Raw genomic sequence first — 16,503 nt, 5'->3', positions numbered from 1 at the left:
TCGGTTGCTGATGCTATTGCACCCGGTTTAAACAGCTTGCACCGCTTCATGCTAAACCACTTGTTGCATCGGGACACCTCCACTGTGCGAGTGCCGTAGACCGGCGGATTTTGCACCGATTCCGGCTCATCCTCCTGGTCTACGGTTCTCTCGCCAGCGCATAGGATTAGACCCAAGAATTTTACTTCTCACCGGCCAACCCGTGCCTTTGTAGGGGTTTCCTTAACACTCTCTATCTCCTTCACACTCGTACCCTCTCCCCAGAGACAATGATTTCTCAGGTCCACGTGGATCCCGTGGGCTACTAAGAAATCAGACCCCAGGACTCCCGTTCCACCTCCCACCTCCCACTTCATTAGGGTACACTTCCACGTGGTGCGGAGTGGTCCTCAACGAATGGAGAGGGGAAGGGAATGTGCGCCAGCCTGTTCTTCGCCCGTGAAGCCCGACAGAAGATATGGGACCCCGGTGGACAGAGGCGAGGCGGTGGGGTTATCTGCATGGATTACGGTGCACGATGCTCCCGTATCCAGTAGATAGGTTCCCTTCACCTCCTCCACCTCCATCTCCACGAGGGGTCATCTCCATACATCATATCGCAGCGCACACAGGTAGACGGGCTGCGCCGACTCTAGTCACTTGGGCACAGCGATCGGAGTTTCGGGAGCGACAAGGCCGGTGGTAACAGCTATTTTCCCCTGCGAGGTCATCAGAGACCGCATTGTCTGTATGATCGACTCAATCGCAGCGGGATTCATAACCGCACCAGTTCCTTGTGCTGGGGCAGGAGCTACTGCTTGGGTTTGGGCTGGTGCTGGGGCAGCGGTCTGGGCTTGGGCTTGGGCTGCGGGAAATCTCCCTTTATTATCCTTCCACGGATTTCTACAGTCCTTGCGCCAATGTCCATCCTTCCCACACCCATAGCAATTGAGCTTGGCTTGGACAGGGTGATTCCCCTCCTGACGCCACTCCTGCTTGCTTGGGGCTGTGGGTTTTGCCTCATGCACCTTTCCCTTCTGGGGAGATGTTTCCTGACCTCTGCAATTCTTATACGCTACATTTAACTGACGGAGTACCGTCTCTTCCGTGACACTGGGACCTTGGGGATCAAACCATGACCTGGCTAGGGCCCGTATCTCTGGCGAGCTGTTGGTGACCAAGCAACGGAGCCAATGAACCCACTGTTCGTTGCTCATTACAGCCCATTCAGGCATACCCGGACAGCTGCGTCGATACACTGGCCACAGCCTTTCTGCGAAAACCCGTGGGGGTTCTCCAGATAGCTGCACGGTCCCTTCTACGCGGTCGAACGGACTACCGTCGTCCACTCCCATTACTTCTAAAACTTCCTCCCTGAGATCCGCATACCCTTTCCGTCCCCTCTTGCCATCCTCTGAGAGGCACTGAAGGATCGTGGGATCCAGGGAGAAAAGCAACAGTTTGACCTGTTCCTGTTCATCACAGTCGTTAATGGCTGCTGTTTCCTCTATCTCCCTGAAGTGAATCGAGGGATCTCCCTTTACAGTGAGTCATGCGAGGTGGCTCACCATGGACCTTAACTGCGGGCCAGCGTAGGGCACCACGAGCTGGTTCTGGTGGGGTCCGACACTGCCATCGGCAGCGTTGGGACCGAACCTCTGGTGCCGAGCGGGACACATCGGTGCCGGTCCCGGCTTTGCGACCAGTGGTTCTTCCACACACTCCACCTCGGCTACCTCCTCTTTCGCTACCCCCTCCTTTTCCGACCACGTCTCACTATAGCTCAGCCGTGCTGAGGGCTCGGTGGCTGGTACCACAATTCCCTCAGCTGGAATCGGCTGTTTTGATTCCTTCAAAAAGTCCATGTGACTGGCTTTCGGGCTGACGAGACACACCATGCCTCTTGCCTTAACCAGGGCCGTTCTTAGGTCCTCTATGGTCTTTTGGCAGGAGCCATGGTCTGTGCTCTCAAACCCATGCTCGAGGGCCAGCTTGTAAGCTGCCTTAACCTCCACTACTCTCTCCTCCTGCGCTTTTAGCTGTTGTGCGAGGCGGACGCTTTTCTCCCGTATCCTCGTTTCATTGATCTTTGCTTCAGTAACCTGGCACTCCAGGTACTCTATCCTAGCCTGATGCTGACTAGCTACCACTTGGCATTCCTGATTCAGCGCGTGAAGCGCTGTGATGAGTTTTTCCCCACCCATGGCCTTTTCCTCTATCTCTGCTGCCTGAGTTGTGATCTTGGCTGCCTGTGCTGCAACGACCCAGTCCAAGATCTGGACCTGCTTCTTGTAACACATCAGCCACACTGCCTTTTCCACTGACTTCTTATGCTCTTTGCTCTCTGTCCACCTGATGGCTGCGTCCACCGGACGCCCATCCAGCAAGAGATCGGAAATCCACTGATAGTGAGATTCACCTTGCCAAAGACATAATCCGCTATCCTCTCATCCATTGCATTTCGACCATTCAAACTTGGATCTACTACATTGCAATCCTGCTGCCAGAGTCCTGTCGCGGTCGCCATTTTCTGTAAGGGGTTTTCGATCGCAGAGGCTTCCCTGAGGTTTCTCTCTCTAGAGGCCTCTCTCTCTTGCACAGTAAACCTTGAGTGGTTCGACCCGCTCGCCCCTTAGATTCTGTACTCTGGACTTAGGCGCAGAAACTACAATGTAGAGAAAACTCGTGTAGACCAAGTTTGATGAAACAAAATGAAATTTTATTGCATAAGGAAAAATATCAAATCAAATGCAAGCAGATAAGGGAATACATGGGAGGGAAAAACACACAAACAAATCATAACGACACAGTACTAACTAAGGCAAATACAGGCATCTTATACTCTACAAAGATCATTATGAAATAAGGAAACACACGGAACATCGAGGGACAACAACTCATGTTAATTGTACCCTTAAATCCACCCCCTTATTAAACCTATCTAGATCTGATTGTGAAGGGCCAGAAACATGCTCACCAATCCCACTAGGAAGTGCAAGGTTTTGAAATCGAGTCTGTGTTTGGTCCTTTCAGGCGTCTCGTCTCCACGTGGATCGTGGAGCTCCTACGAGCTGCGCCACACCTCTCTCCTGAGGTGTGGGTCGGGGGCGGCTGGACACCAGCAGGCCTGGATGTTGGCAGGGTCGAGGATCGTCGGCTCGACCCTGGTTAGAGGAACCTTGGGCTGGCTCCCATCGCTTCTTCAGGTTCCTTTCCTCTCTTCTACCGAGCCGTGGTGGCTGGAAGGTTTCTTCGCTTGGGACCTTTATTATTTGTTTCTTCTCCCAAGCTGGGTCTATGGCCTCTCGTTCTGGCAACGGCCCGGGGATGGTCGATGATCTCCCGATGTGCTTCCCCGGGGCGGAACGCCTGCAATTGACTGCTCCTTCTTCTGGGTGTCCGGATTCAAGCTGTGTGTTTCCAGCTCTCCAACCCGGCGTGTCTGTGTCCCGAGAGCTTGCTGCTGTGTCCAGTGTGTCTCCAAGCTCAAGCTTGTTCGTGGTGCTTGCTCTTCCAACAACTCTCCTCTCCTTGTGACTGTCCAAGCTTGCTCCAACTGCCAAAAAGTCTCTCCAGATATACCTTTCTTCCAGAGGCTTCACTTCCCGCCCAAAATCAGGTTAGTCTTTGTTTTAATTTTGGCGGGCTGGGAGCACAGTGGGGTAGTTATTATATTTAAAATGTCTTAAACGGCTGGTAACAGGCCCATCTCTGGTTTGGAATTACCTCCATTGTTTTGAATGGACTGCTGATCTCGTTATCTAGTCCTGGGTGCTGTTCTCATGAATATGAAATTGTCCCCTTTTGTCTGGGGCAACATTTTGATGGCCTCTGTCTCCAGGCTGATCTTGACTAGATCTGCATCTAATCCATATGCATACCTGTGGGTCTGGTTTTGTTCTCTCAGGAACGGCTTCCAGAACTTACTGTGGGTTGAATCCACAAATCTGCCTGCGGTTGCGCAGGAACCATTTTAAAGTGTCCCAATAAGTTGGTCACATGGTATGGCAGCCATTTTGTATGCCCCTTTTTCTGGGCTTCTTTTAAAACAGTCTTTAAAATCATGGCCTCTTCTGCCATTTGACCCTTATTAATATAAAGTCCAATTTTGTGAATCCTACATACTGCAGGGATCGGTGCTGGGTCCTTTGTTGTTTGTAGTGTACATTAATGACTTAGATATGAATGTAGGAGGTATGATCAGTAAGTTCGCAGATGAAATGTAAATTGGTGGAGTGGTAAATAGCGAGGAGGGAAGCCTCAGGCTACAGGACGATATAGACGGGTTGGTCAGATGGGCAGAACAGTGGCAAATGGAATTTAACCCTGAAAAGTGTGAGGTGATGCATTTTGGGAGGACTAACAAGGCAAAGGAATACACAATGAATTATAGGATCCTCGGAAGGACAGAGGATCAGAGGGACCTTGGTGTGCATGTACATAGATCCCTGAAGGCAGCAGGACAGGTAGATAAGGTGGTTAAAAAGGCATATGGGATACTTGCCTTCATTAGCCGAGGCATAGAATATAAGAGCAGGGAGGTTATGATGGAGCTGTACAAAACACTAGTTAGGCCACAGCTGGAATACTGTGTGCAGTTCTGGTCGCCACACTATAGGAAGGATGTGATTGCATTGGAGAGGGTGCAAGGAGATTCACCAAGATGTTACCTGGGCTGGAGTGCTTCAGCTATGAAGAGAGACTGGACAGGCTGGGGTTGTTTTCCTTTGAGCAGAAAAGGCTGAGGGGGGACCTGATTGAGGTGTACAAAATTATGAGGGGCATAGATAGGGTAGATAGAAAGGAACTTTTCCCCTTAGTAGAGGGGTCAATAACCAGAGGGCATAGTTTCAAGGTAAGGGGCATGAGGTTTAGAGGGGATTTGAGGAAAAACTTTTTCACCCAGAGGGTGGTTGGAATCTGGAACTCACTGCCTGAAAGGGTGGTAGAGGCAGGAACCCTCACAACATTCAAGAAGCATTTAGATGAGCACTTGAAACACCATAGCATACAAGGCAACGGACCAAGTGCTGGAAAATGGGATTAGAATAGATAGGCCTTGATGGCCAGTGCGGACACGATGGGCCGAAGGGCCTCTTTCTGTGCTGTATAACTCTATGACTCTATGGGCTCGATTTTGACATTGGGGTCGGGCTGGGGCGTGTCAGGTGGTTTTCATGTCAGGACCCCGACTCCGATGTGAAGTGAGACAAAAGTGCGATTTTCCCCTAATTGGGCACTTGATTTCCAGTGTGTGGGAACCCCTGGCCCAATTAGTCTTTCCATCCTGAAAGTCGCCTCCGATGACGTCATCAGTGCTGCTGGATTTAAGACCTGCAAGCAGCCTTGCTTCTTCTGGAGACTGGAAACGCTTTGGACATTGTATGAAGGACTTCATTTACCGACCATGTCCACCAGCAAGCAAAAGTGTGCACCTCGCTTTGGTGAGCCCTCCCTCCAAACTCTGGTGCAGGGAGCAAGATCTAATAAGGAGGTGCTCTTCCCTTCCTCAGGGAGAAAAAAGCTACCACAACAGACTAAAGCTATGTGGCTGTAAGTGGCCCAGGAGGTCAATGCCATCTCTATGTGCCGCAGAACCTGGCTGCAGTGCAGGAAGAGGTTTCATGACCTTCTCTGCACAGGAAAAGTGAGTATGACTCACTCATCACCCTCAATCTCATCCCCATCGCCTCTCCTCACCAGTACTCTGCTTTGCCAACCTCTTCCTCCACATCCCACTTGACACTGACATCCCTGCACCCTTACCCATTCCCTCTCTCTCTATGGTCACATTCACTTAACTATTCGACCATGCAGCCCTCACACTCCCTATCACTGTGATGCAATAGCAACAACTTACAACACACAGGGAGGGCCCTTTGTCTCCTAAGCATCTATGCTATCGATTCTCTACACTCACTCCTTCATTCTCACTCAAACTCCACTTGTGTCCCTCATTGCAGGAAAAGAGAGCCCACAATAAGAGGGAAAGAGCGAGGACAGGAGGAGGACCACCCTCAGTAGCCCAGCTCACCACCTCGGAGGAGGCGGCCCTGGAAATCGCTGGGATCGAGGAGGATTCCCAAGTGTGGGACGGACACGCGGGCGCATCACAGCAAGCTGGTGACAGAATAGTTTGGCATCTCCGTCATTGACATTGCATGAGTGACTGATAATGATTCTGATGCTCTAACAGATTGACTTATGATCATCTGCACAGTTCAATGTGCATGCAACCTTTACCTCACATCTCTAACTCTTTCCTTTACTCCCCCACAGGACAATCGAGAGCCCCCATCCCCACTGTCCAGGAGGAAGAGCCTGAGCAGCCAGACTCCTCAGAGGAAGCTACAACCTCTGAGGGCGCTCCATCAGCAGAATTAAGCACACCCTGCACCAGCACAGACACTCACACCTCGGTGGGACCTTCGGGACATAGAGTAGAGTTGTCACCTGGTGTATCACAGCTCACAAGTGAGCATCAGCAGATGGTGGAGACAGGGACAGCAGTGGAGAGTCCTCGTCGCAGTGGAGAGGACGCTCCCAGCTCGGCTCCGCTGCATGTCGACCCTGTGCCTCCGGGTCCATCTAGAAGGAGAGCAGTGCTGGAACTCCAGGAACAGGTGCTGGAGTCTCTGGCAGGTTTTGTCTCCTGGGTCACTGCTAGTGTGGAGCGAATGGAGGAGTCCATCGCTAACATGAGCAGAGCCTTTGTGGATGCGTTGGCGCATGAACGCATCACCACGGAAAGGATGGCAACCTCCTTGGAAAGGATGGCTACCTTCATGGAAAGGCTGGCTACCTCCATGGTAAGGCTGGCTACCGTAGTCACATGGGTGTAATGTTGTGTTTAATTTTGAAAAGCCATCAGTTGCTTATTGTCATAAAAAATTCTGATGGCAAACTGTTGCAGTTGTAGCGTGTGTCATTTTGCTAATGGGACTTCCACATTGAGGGCTTAGGGCGACTTGCAAATGTCAGTATGGTGGTCAGAGTGATAGGAATCCGTAGGTTCTTGTGAACTTCACCATTTTACAAACTATTCTCACTGTAAAATCCAATGAAAATGTTAAGCCTTGTTCAAGCAGGAGTAATTCAATTTTTAACAGTGTACTAAGTCATAAATGCTGCTGAACAGCTTCTCTGGTCCTGAAAAACTAATTTTACAAGTATGGAGTCTCATTTCCTCAGAAGAACATTTAAAAATTACAGATAAAAAAAATGATTTTATTATTTTAAAGATTGTTTTATGATATTTAAGCTTTTCCAGTAATCCCATGTGTATGTCCCAATCTTCAGTTCGGTTCCCTGCTTTTTGCTTCCTACGAATTCTGAGAATTCTTCAAACTGATTGGCTGATCAGCCTACCTGCTGCCTGCCCTGTTGCTGGATGCCACAGATCACCTACAGATGGTGCCAAATTCAAAGAGACGTTGGAATAGAGGAAATCTAAGCTCTTGAGCCAGCGAAATCTTTGTGGGCAGCTTTTTTCAAGGTCAGTGGCGAGTGCCGTCCCTTCGCCACTGACTGCAAAACCCAGGCCAATAAATTCACGCAGCAAAGTAAGTAGGAAAAGAAACAATTTAGAACAAGAAAAAGGAGGAGAGCAGCAGAAAAAAGTAGCAAAAATAAAACAGAACAAATAACAATTTACAAAAAGCAACATGAAAGAGAAAAATAGAAGCAAAGAAAATGAAATTTTTTTAATTTTATTTTATTTTGTTCTTTTATTCGATTTTGAAGTATTGTTCTACTCGTGTAAGACCTGACCTCATGCTACACATTTAGACAGCTGACCCTGCTTCCAGATCTCTACCATTCATGACGAAGCCATTAGGAATACTAGGTGCGAAAGACAACATGGGGTTAACATATCCTTCAACTTTCCCTTCCTGTGGGGAAGAAGCTAACCTTCACTCTGTTGAAGTATATTTTCTGACTCACAAAGTTCATATACAAACAATTAGCACACTATGACCGGAAAGCCCTGCAGTGGGTAGTCAAAACTGCCCAACGCATTACCGGCACCCGGCTACCGACCATAGAGCACATATACCAGAAACGCTGTTTACGGAGGTCACGGTCCATCATCAAAGACCCTACCCACCCCAGCCACAGTCTGTTCACCCTCCTGCCATCTGGGAGACGCTACAAATGCATTCGCACCCGTACGACCAGATTTAGGAACAGCTTCTTTCCCAGGGCTGTCATCCTACTGAACTCCACAAATAAACTCTAAAGCCTGCGCATCTGCCAATGCACTTTATTATGGTTATGTTTATGTTAATGCATTACAAGCCAAATGTATGTTGAATGTTTAAATGTCTTAATCTAATTGTACACTCTCGGGAGCCGCAAGCCTACATTTCGTTGTACTGCACTTGTGCACTAACAATGACAATAAAAAAGTTGATTTGATTTGATTTGATTTGACTTGTACTACATTCCTCCGTAGGCAGAGGTTAACAGCTTTAACCTAAGATTCATACCTGAATTTAACTGAGCAGAAAATATATCCCATGTAGTTTGTCCTGGCTTCCAGAAGATTAGAATCTCAATGCTTATGTAAGTACAAGCATAAATGCACAAGTTACCAAACTATGGAACAGCATATCAGACACCAACTGCACTGTGTTACAATACGTTTCTAATAGAATCATGGAATCAAAGGACTGTACAGCAAAGAAGGAGGCCATTCGATCTATTGTGACTGTGCCAGCTTGCTGAAAGAACTATTCACTTCGTTCCATTTCCCTGCCTTTTCCCCATACCCCCTATTTTTTCTTTTTGGTTTTCTTTTCAGTGTCTTTGAACTATTATGGATTCTGCTTCCACCATTATTTTGATATATTATACGCAAGGCACTGGCATAAATCAAATTAAAATGTATCATTTGTGTCTCATGCCAGCATGGCAAAAATAATTCCCAGCTCTTATAGCTTTCCCTTCCAAAAATATAGTTTTTCATGGAGACAGTACCCCCTTTAAAACCAGAAGTATCATTGTATCCAGTTTTACAAATGTGTGCATTGCTCCACAAATTTCTATTGTGCCTGATGATTTCTTCATTATTATAACAATGCCAGCGAATCCTTTCAGCTATAGTTCCCAAAAAGGAATAGACTCTTGCCATGGTGGACTTATTTATGAGTGGACTAGAGGGCAAACACAATTTTTAAAAATATAAAGCGAACAGAGCAGCACTCAAGAAGAAAACATTTTTGTGAATATGATAACAAAATACAATAAAATAGTTGTTTCTGCTCTGAGGGGCAATAACCGAGAAGCAGTGAAAGCTAAAAAAAAGTGATTCGTTTATAGCAGTGTTATGGATTAACCTTTTCCATGCCACTTTTGTATAGATGATTCTCAAGTTTACTCCTGATAACTGATTTCATTATTTTACACAGAATTGAACTAATTCCAATAGCTCTATAATGGCCAGTGTCTGTTTTGTCACCCTTTTTAATATGGGTGCCGTTTAGCCTGTTTCTAAAATACTGGTACCTCCCCAATGTCCATTGACTCCATCATAATGATTACGGGTGAGTCACAAATCTCCCTAATCTCTCTCAACATCTTGAAATAAATTACATCTAAACCTGGAGATTTATTTGGTTTAAGCCCTTTTGGCTTGTTTAGGACTTCCATCTCCTTTATATTGAAGTCTGAAAATGAAATATGCTAATCTATGTCTTCGATTACTATATTTTTTGCATGGAGAATTTGCTTGTGTACATCAATGTTTTCATTCATTTATTGTACTTGGTTGTAAATGCAATCATACATTATTTTTGAATCTGCCATAGGCATAGGTAATACAGATGAGCAAAAGTAAATTTACAAAGATATAGGCTAGAATGTTGACGTTTCTGGCCCGGCCAGAGCGGGGGGACCCGATAGACCGCAGGAAACCCGGAAGTCCGAGTTTCCCCGCATGTTGCGGGTCCAATCCTGGGGGGGGCGGGTTCCAAGCCTGGGGGGGGAGGGGGGTGGTGGAGTTCTGATCCCAGGGGGGTCTGATCCCTGACCCCGGGGGGGGGGGAATTCCGATCCCCAACCCTGAGGTGGGGGGTGAGTTCCGATCCGGGGGCGGGGGGAGGTCCGATTACCGGCCCCGGGTGGTGTTTGTATGGGGCGGGCTGATGGTGTTTAAGCTTCGGGGGCCAGGAAGAAGCACTCCTGCTCCTCCCAGCCCACAAGGATTTCTCCCCGAGGCTGTCCTCACCTCGCTGCAGCTACTGGAATTCCCGAGGCCCGGGATCCCCAGCCGACCACAGTTAAACTTGCACAGCAGGTTAAATCCAAGGCTTCAGGGCCTCATTATCATAATAAAAGTGCCAACCCGCCTCCTGGCAGGCTGCCTACCCCGCAAGCCGCTTCCATTAAACCGGGAAGTGGGTGGGTTGGAGGTGGGTTGAGGCCAGGATTTAGATTTTCAATATTTAACTTCCCCCCTGCCCCCAACTCTCCCGTTTTTTCAGGTTAAAATTCCCCCCATAGCGTCTGCACTTACTATTCTCCCCTTTCATCCACATGAACATAGGGGATGGACAATGTAGCCTGGGGGACCTTTAGGACACACCTCTGAAAGCTGTACTTGAAAGACGTGATACTTAGCCACATTCATTGGAAAATGCTTCCCTGAATGTTAACAATAATGGCCCAGAAATTCGGGTCTCCACGGGTGAGTACGCACGGGGTACTCACCCGTAGGCCCAATGGAAGTGCCGGTTTCCTGCATGCGCGAGAAACTGGCACTTCTGTTCCCCTGAAAGAAGGGGTTCAGAGTTCAAACGCGTGCGCAGGAGAGGCTGCGCGTGCGCATCGAACTTGCGTTTTTTTTGCAGGTTTTCCCGGGAGGGTAAGTCTCCAGAATTTACACATTTTAAAAGCAGTCATACGGCCTGCTTTTTACAAGGTAAGTGGTGAATTAATTAAAATTAAATCATTTTTTCCACAGGTTTATTATTTTTAAATACTTTAAAGCAAGGTAAGTTTATTTTTAGCCCCGTTAGAAAATAAAATTATTTTTTTCAAAAATTTAAAGTATAGTTTAAAATAGTTATTTCATGTAATTTACAGTTTATTTTAAAAATGTGATGCTTTTTTAAAATTTATTTGAAGATTTAGTGATGTTTTGGGGCTCGTAGTATTTCTAAGCTTGACAGCACTTCCTGTCAAACTTATGAATGAAGCATTCCCTGCTCCGATTGGCTCCCCATGGCCCACGTGATCCCAGGGGATGCATCAAACTAACTGCGCCCCTGGGATATGCAAGCACTGCGTGCCTGCAGTTGGAGCAGGCCCAGTATCGGAATTCCACGGGGGCCCACAGCTCAACGGCCGGCGCGCAAGGTAAGTGCAGGTCGGGGGCTTACACCCGCGGCAAGCCCCCGACCCAAATTTCTGGGCCAATGATTCAATGCAGGTAGCACAATCACAGGATCCAGGCCAATGTCCATGATGCTCCACACACTGAGGCCAGAATTTTGCCGGCCCTCAGAGAGCGGGATTGGAGGCGGGACCGCTGTCAAAATCGCAAAGATTGACAGCGGGTAGGAAACCCACTGTCAACCCACCTCCAATCAATCTTCCCAAGTGTCGGGTCCCCAATTTGCGCATGGACCCAACACCTAGCAGCGGGAAGAGGATTATAGCCATTTAACTGCCTATTAACAGGTACTTGATACTTGTTAACAGGCTCTTTTTCAATTTTTCCGCTACTGCCTCGGGGTCCCCGATGTCCAGACACCACGCCAGCTAAGTCTGGCATGTTGTGAGTCTGCTGTTATGTTTCTGCATTGATGACAGCTGCAGAAGTGGTGTGAAGGATCCAATGGTGCACTGGCGAGTTTCATTGGTAAGGAAATGTTGGGAAAATCTTTTTTAATGCATTTACACTTTTCTGTAGGTAACAGGTTTTGAATTGTATGTCTAGTCCCACCTCATTGGGAGAACCTCTCTCACCAGTGACAGGTCGCTTCTCATAATCAGAATCAACTTTATTGTCATTGTTAGTGCACAAGTGCAGTACAACGAAATGTAGGCTTGCGGCTCCCGAGAGTGTACATTTAGATTAAGACATTTAAACATTCAACATACATTTGGCTTGTAATACATTAACATAAACATAACCATAATAAAGTGCATTGGCAGATGTGTAGGCTTTAGCGTTTATTTGTGGAGTTCAGTAGGATGACAGCCCTGGGAAAGAAGCTGTTCCTAAATCTGGTCGTACGGGTGCGAATGCATCTGTAGCGCCTCCCAGATGGCAGGAGGGCGAACAGACTGTGGCTGGGGTGGGTAGGGTCTTTGATGATGGACCGTGACCTCCGTAAACAGCATTTCTGGTATATGTGCTCTATGGTCGGTAGCCGGGTGCTGGTAATGCATTGGGCAGTTTTGACTACCTGCTGCAGGGCTTTCCGGTCATAGTAGCTACAGCTGCCATACCATACTGTGATACAGTTCGTCAGGATGCTCTCTATTGTGCAGTGGTAAAAGTTAGAGAGGATCAGGGGTGACAGGTTACATCCCTTCAGCCTCCTTAGGAAATATAGGCGCTGCTGGGCCTTCTTCACCAGAGAGGAGGTATTGAGAGACCAGGAGAGGTCTTCTGTGATGTGGACTCCGAGGAACTTAAAGCTGTCCACCCTTTCCACCACAGCCCCATTGATGTGGATGGGGGTGTGACTTCCGCCTTTAGACTTCCTGAAGTCCACAATGATTTCTTTGGTTTCCTTGATGTTAAGGGCCAGGTTGTTATCGGCGCACCACTTCACGAGATGCTGGACCTCCTCCCTGTAGGCTGACTCATCGTTGTTGGTGATCTGGCCTACTACCGTGGTATCATCCGCAAACTTGATGATGGTGTTGGAATCATGAACAGCCACACAGTCGTGGGTGAAGAGGGAGTAGAGGAGGGGGCTCAGCACACATCCTTGTGGGGCCCCCGTGTTCAGGGTCACCTGCAGCTGCCATCTGTTCTAGCCTGTGGAGGGAGTCATTGGAGAGCCTGGGTGCAAGAGCTCACCTTTGTACAGTGATTGTCAGTGTTTGCAGCACCTCAATGCTGTCAAACACTGAGAAATGAGCTGTCAAAGAAAAATTGTGCATGGTCCCTTTATGAAAACAGGCAGATGACGCGTCATCAAATGACATCATCTGACCGGCTTCTTCTTAATTGGCTGGCAAGCCCGCAGGGCGGGCTTACCAAGGCCAATCAATGTAAAATCATGTCCGTTGGCCAGATGCAGTTGGGGGCGGGACTGGAACCCGGAAACCAGCTGACCCGCTCCCAAGCTGCATCCATTTGCAAAATCGCAGCCAAAGCTTCCCCTAGTCAGTCATGCCATGGGAAGAATAAAAAGAGCAAGAGGGGTGAAATAGCTGAAAAAAATAAATTGTACATGTCAAATTTCCATGGGGTTCTCCTGATCACCTGCCATAACTTAGGAGAAACGGTGTAAACATCATTTAAGACTCGGGGCAGAAATTCGGGTCTCCACGGGTGAGTACGCATGGGGTACTCACCCATAGGCCCGGTGGAAGTGCCGGTTTTCTGCATGCACTGCGCATGCGCGGGAAACCGGCACTTCTGTTCCTCTGAACGAAGAGGTTCAGAGGTCGAACGCGTGCGCGGGGGAGGCTGCGCGTGCGCATCAAACTTAGTTTTTTTTTACAGGCTTCTCTGGGAACGTAAGCCTGCAGAATTTAGAAATATAAAAAGCAGGCGTAAGGCCTGCTTTTTACAAGGTAAGTGGTGAATTAATTAAAATTAAAACATTTTTTCCACAGGTTTATTATTTTTAAATACTTTAAAGCAAGGTAAGTTTATTTTTAGCCCCATTAGAACATAAAATTATTTTTTTCAAAAATTTAAATTATTGTTTAAAATAGTTATTTCATGTAATTTATAGTTTATTTTAAAAATGTGATGATTTTTTAAAATTTATTTGAAGGTTTAGTGCTATTTTGGGGCCGTAGTATTTATAAGTCTTGACAGCACTTCCTGTCAGACTTATGAATGGTGCATTCCCTGCTCAGATTGGCTGCCCATGGCCCACGTGATCCCAGGGGACGCATCAAACTAACTGCGCCCCTGGGATACGCAAGCACTGCGCTCCGGCAGCTGGACCAGGCCCCGGATCGGAATTCCACGGGAACCCACAGCTCAACGGCCAGCGCGCAAGGTAAGTGCAGATCGGGGGCTTACGCCTGCGGGAAGCCCCCGTCCCGAATTTCTGGGCCATTGTACCAGCAATAGTAATGATATGAAACTACAGCTACTACTAGCTCCCTCTAATGGACACATATGCAATTAAATATCATTATTGCTCCTTTATAACATAAGCACAAAAATCTAACACTGTCAAGAAAAACTCCCTACAAACACAATGATCTGCTGATGGGTTAAAGCACGAGTGTGATCTCCAGTTTGTGTTGAGTGAGCTAATCTCAGGCAGGGCAACATTTGAGGGCCTTGTGGAAATTTGACATGTACATTTTTTTTTAGCTATTTCACCCTTCTTGCTCTCATTATGGGAAAAGCAATATACTATTTGAAATCTTCTCAAGTCCCTCTAATTTATTTGAACAATGTTCCACCTTAGATACCTGAAACCATGTAGTTTAACATTGCTTCAAGCAAACTGTCCAATCACAGAAAACAAATCAATAAGCACAAATCATGTTAAAAGGTGCAACCCCGCTGCTGGCTCCAGCCTGCTGTCCAAAGTGATTTTACGTTGATTGGGCTTGTTAAGCCCGCCCAGCACATTTGCCGGCCAATTGAAGGAAGCGGTCTGATGCCGTCATTTGATGACGCGTCATCAGCCGATTTCCTTAAAGGGACCATGCACAAATTGATTTTGACAGTTGTGCTTGTAAAGTCCGCGCCTCAATAATACACGGACTTCGGGAGAACAGTTTAACAGGTACCTTACTGAACAAGAGGCAGCTTGAAACTGAAACGACAGAAGCCTGCTAGGGCCTTTTATACAGGGGTGGTCACTACCGGTACTGCAGTCTAAGACCAGTTATTCCCTTAAAGGTACATACACAACAATTCCTCCCCTTTTAGATAAACAGTACATAACATTCATTTAACAACTAAATAATAACTAATTACAATTACAATTTCCTCAGTAATATATACATCAACTGAAATAGTCATTTATAAGTTCAGTCTTTGAGGAGGCTTCCTGATCCGGACTGGATAGAGCCTTTCTCGAGTATCCTGTTCTGGCGGTGGAGTCAATTCTGGCTCATTGTCATTGGTTGGTTCGTCAGCTTCCAATACCCCTGCTTCTGAGGTAGACGCAATCTGTACTTTGGGCTCATTACCAGGTGCACATGCTTGTGGTACAGGTTTGACTTGTTCCTGTGACTCTAGAATCTGGTCAGCATGGCGTCTCACGATGCTCTCTCCAACGTCCACTGTATACATTAATGGTCCCTGCTGTGTGCATATCGTGCCTAGCTGCCATTTTTCTGTTCGGTAGTCGCGGGCCAAGACTGGTTGCCCTATCTTGAAGCTCCTGGTTGGCTTCTCATTTATGTGCTGGAACTGCTTATCCTCAACATCTCGTCTTATGTTTGGTTTGAGCAAATCCAAGTGACATCTTAGTCTCCGGTTGAAAAACAGTACGGCTGGAGTTTGGTTGGTTACTGCATGTGTCGCATTCCGGTAAGCAAACAGGAAGTTATCCACCTTGTGTTGCAGTGGTATGTCGTCATTATACATTGCCTTTATGGCCTTTCTAAAGGTCTGAACAAACCTCTCAGCCAATCCATTTGTGGCTGGATGATATGGGGCACATGTGTAATATTTCACCCCATTATTCTTCAGGAACCTCCGGAAATCCTCAGACACAAACTGTGGGCCATTGTCGGAACAGATCTGTTCTGGCAACCCATTCCTGGTGAAGATGGTCCTTAGGACTGCAATAGTTTTCTCCGTGGTGGTGGAGGACATTTTAATGACCTCTGGCCATTTTGAATGGGCGTCCACAGCGATTAGAAACATTGAGTCCATAAATGGACCAGCAAAATCAATGTGTACCCGTTGCCATGGAGATGAGGGCCACTCCCATGGATGTAGCGGGGCCTGTGGTGGAGCATTTTGGACCTTCTGGCATCCTGTGCATCTCTTGGTCATATCCTCGATTTTTTATCGATTCCCGGCCACCACACAAACGCCCTGGCTAGGCTCTTCATTTTTACCCCTCCCAGATGACCCTCGTGAAGCTCATTGAGTACTCTATCTCTCAACTTGGGTGGAATTACCGCTCGGGATCCACACATCAAGGTTCCCCGGCACACTGACAGCTGTTCCCTCCTTGGCGAGAATGCTGGCAACAGTGAGTCCCCATATGCTGGCCATCCCTTCACCGTCAAATCATAGACCCGAGAGAGTGTCGGGTCATTTCGGGTTTCCTTCTCAATACTTGCGTTTGTAACAGGCAAACATTCGACTATGGTCGCATGGAATATCTCCACAGGGTCCACTGCAGGTGCTTC

This window comes from Somniosus microcephalus, chromosome 10 (genome assembly GCF_052327205.1).
Source record: "Somniosus microcephalus isolate GS21.2 chromosome 10, FLI_Smic_1.0, whole genome shotgun sequence".
Taxonomy (NCBI): Eukaryota; Metazoa; Chordata; class Chondrichthyes; order Squaliformes; family Somniosidae; genus Somniosus; species Somniosus microcephalus.
The sequence above is the reverse complement of the archived record's forward strand: the minus strand, read 5'-3'. Positions refer to the sequence as shown.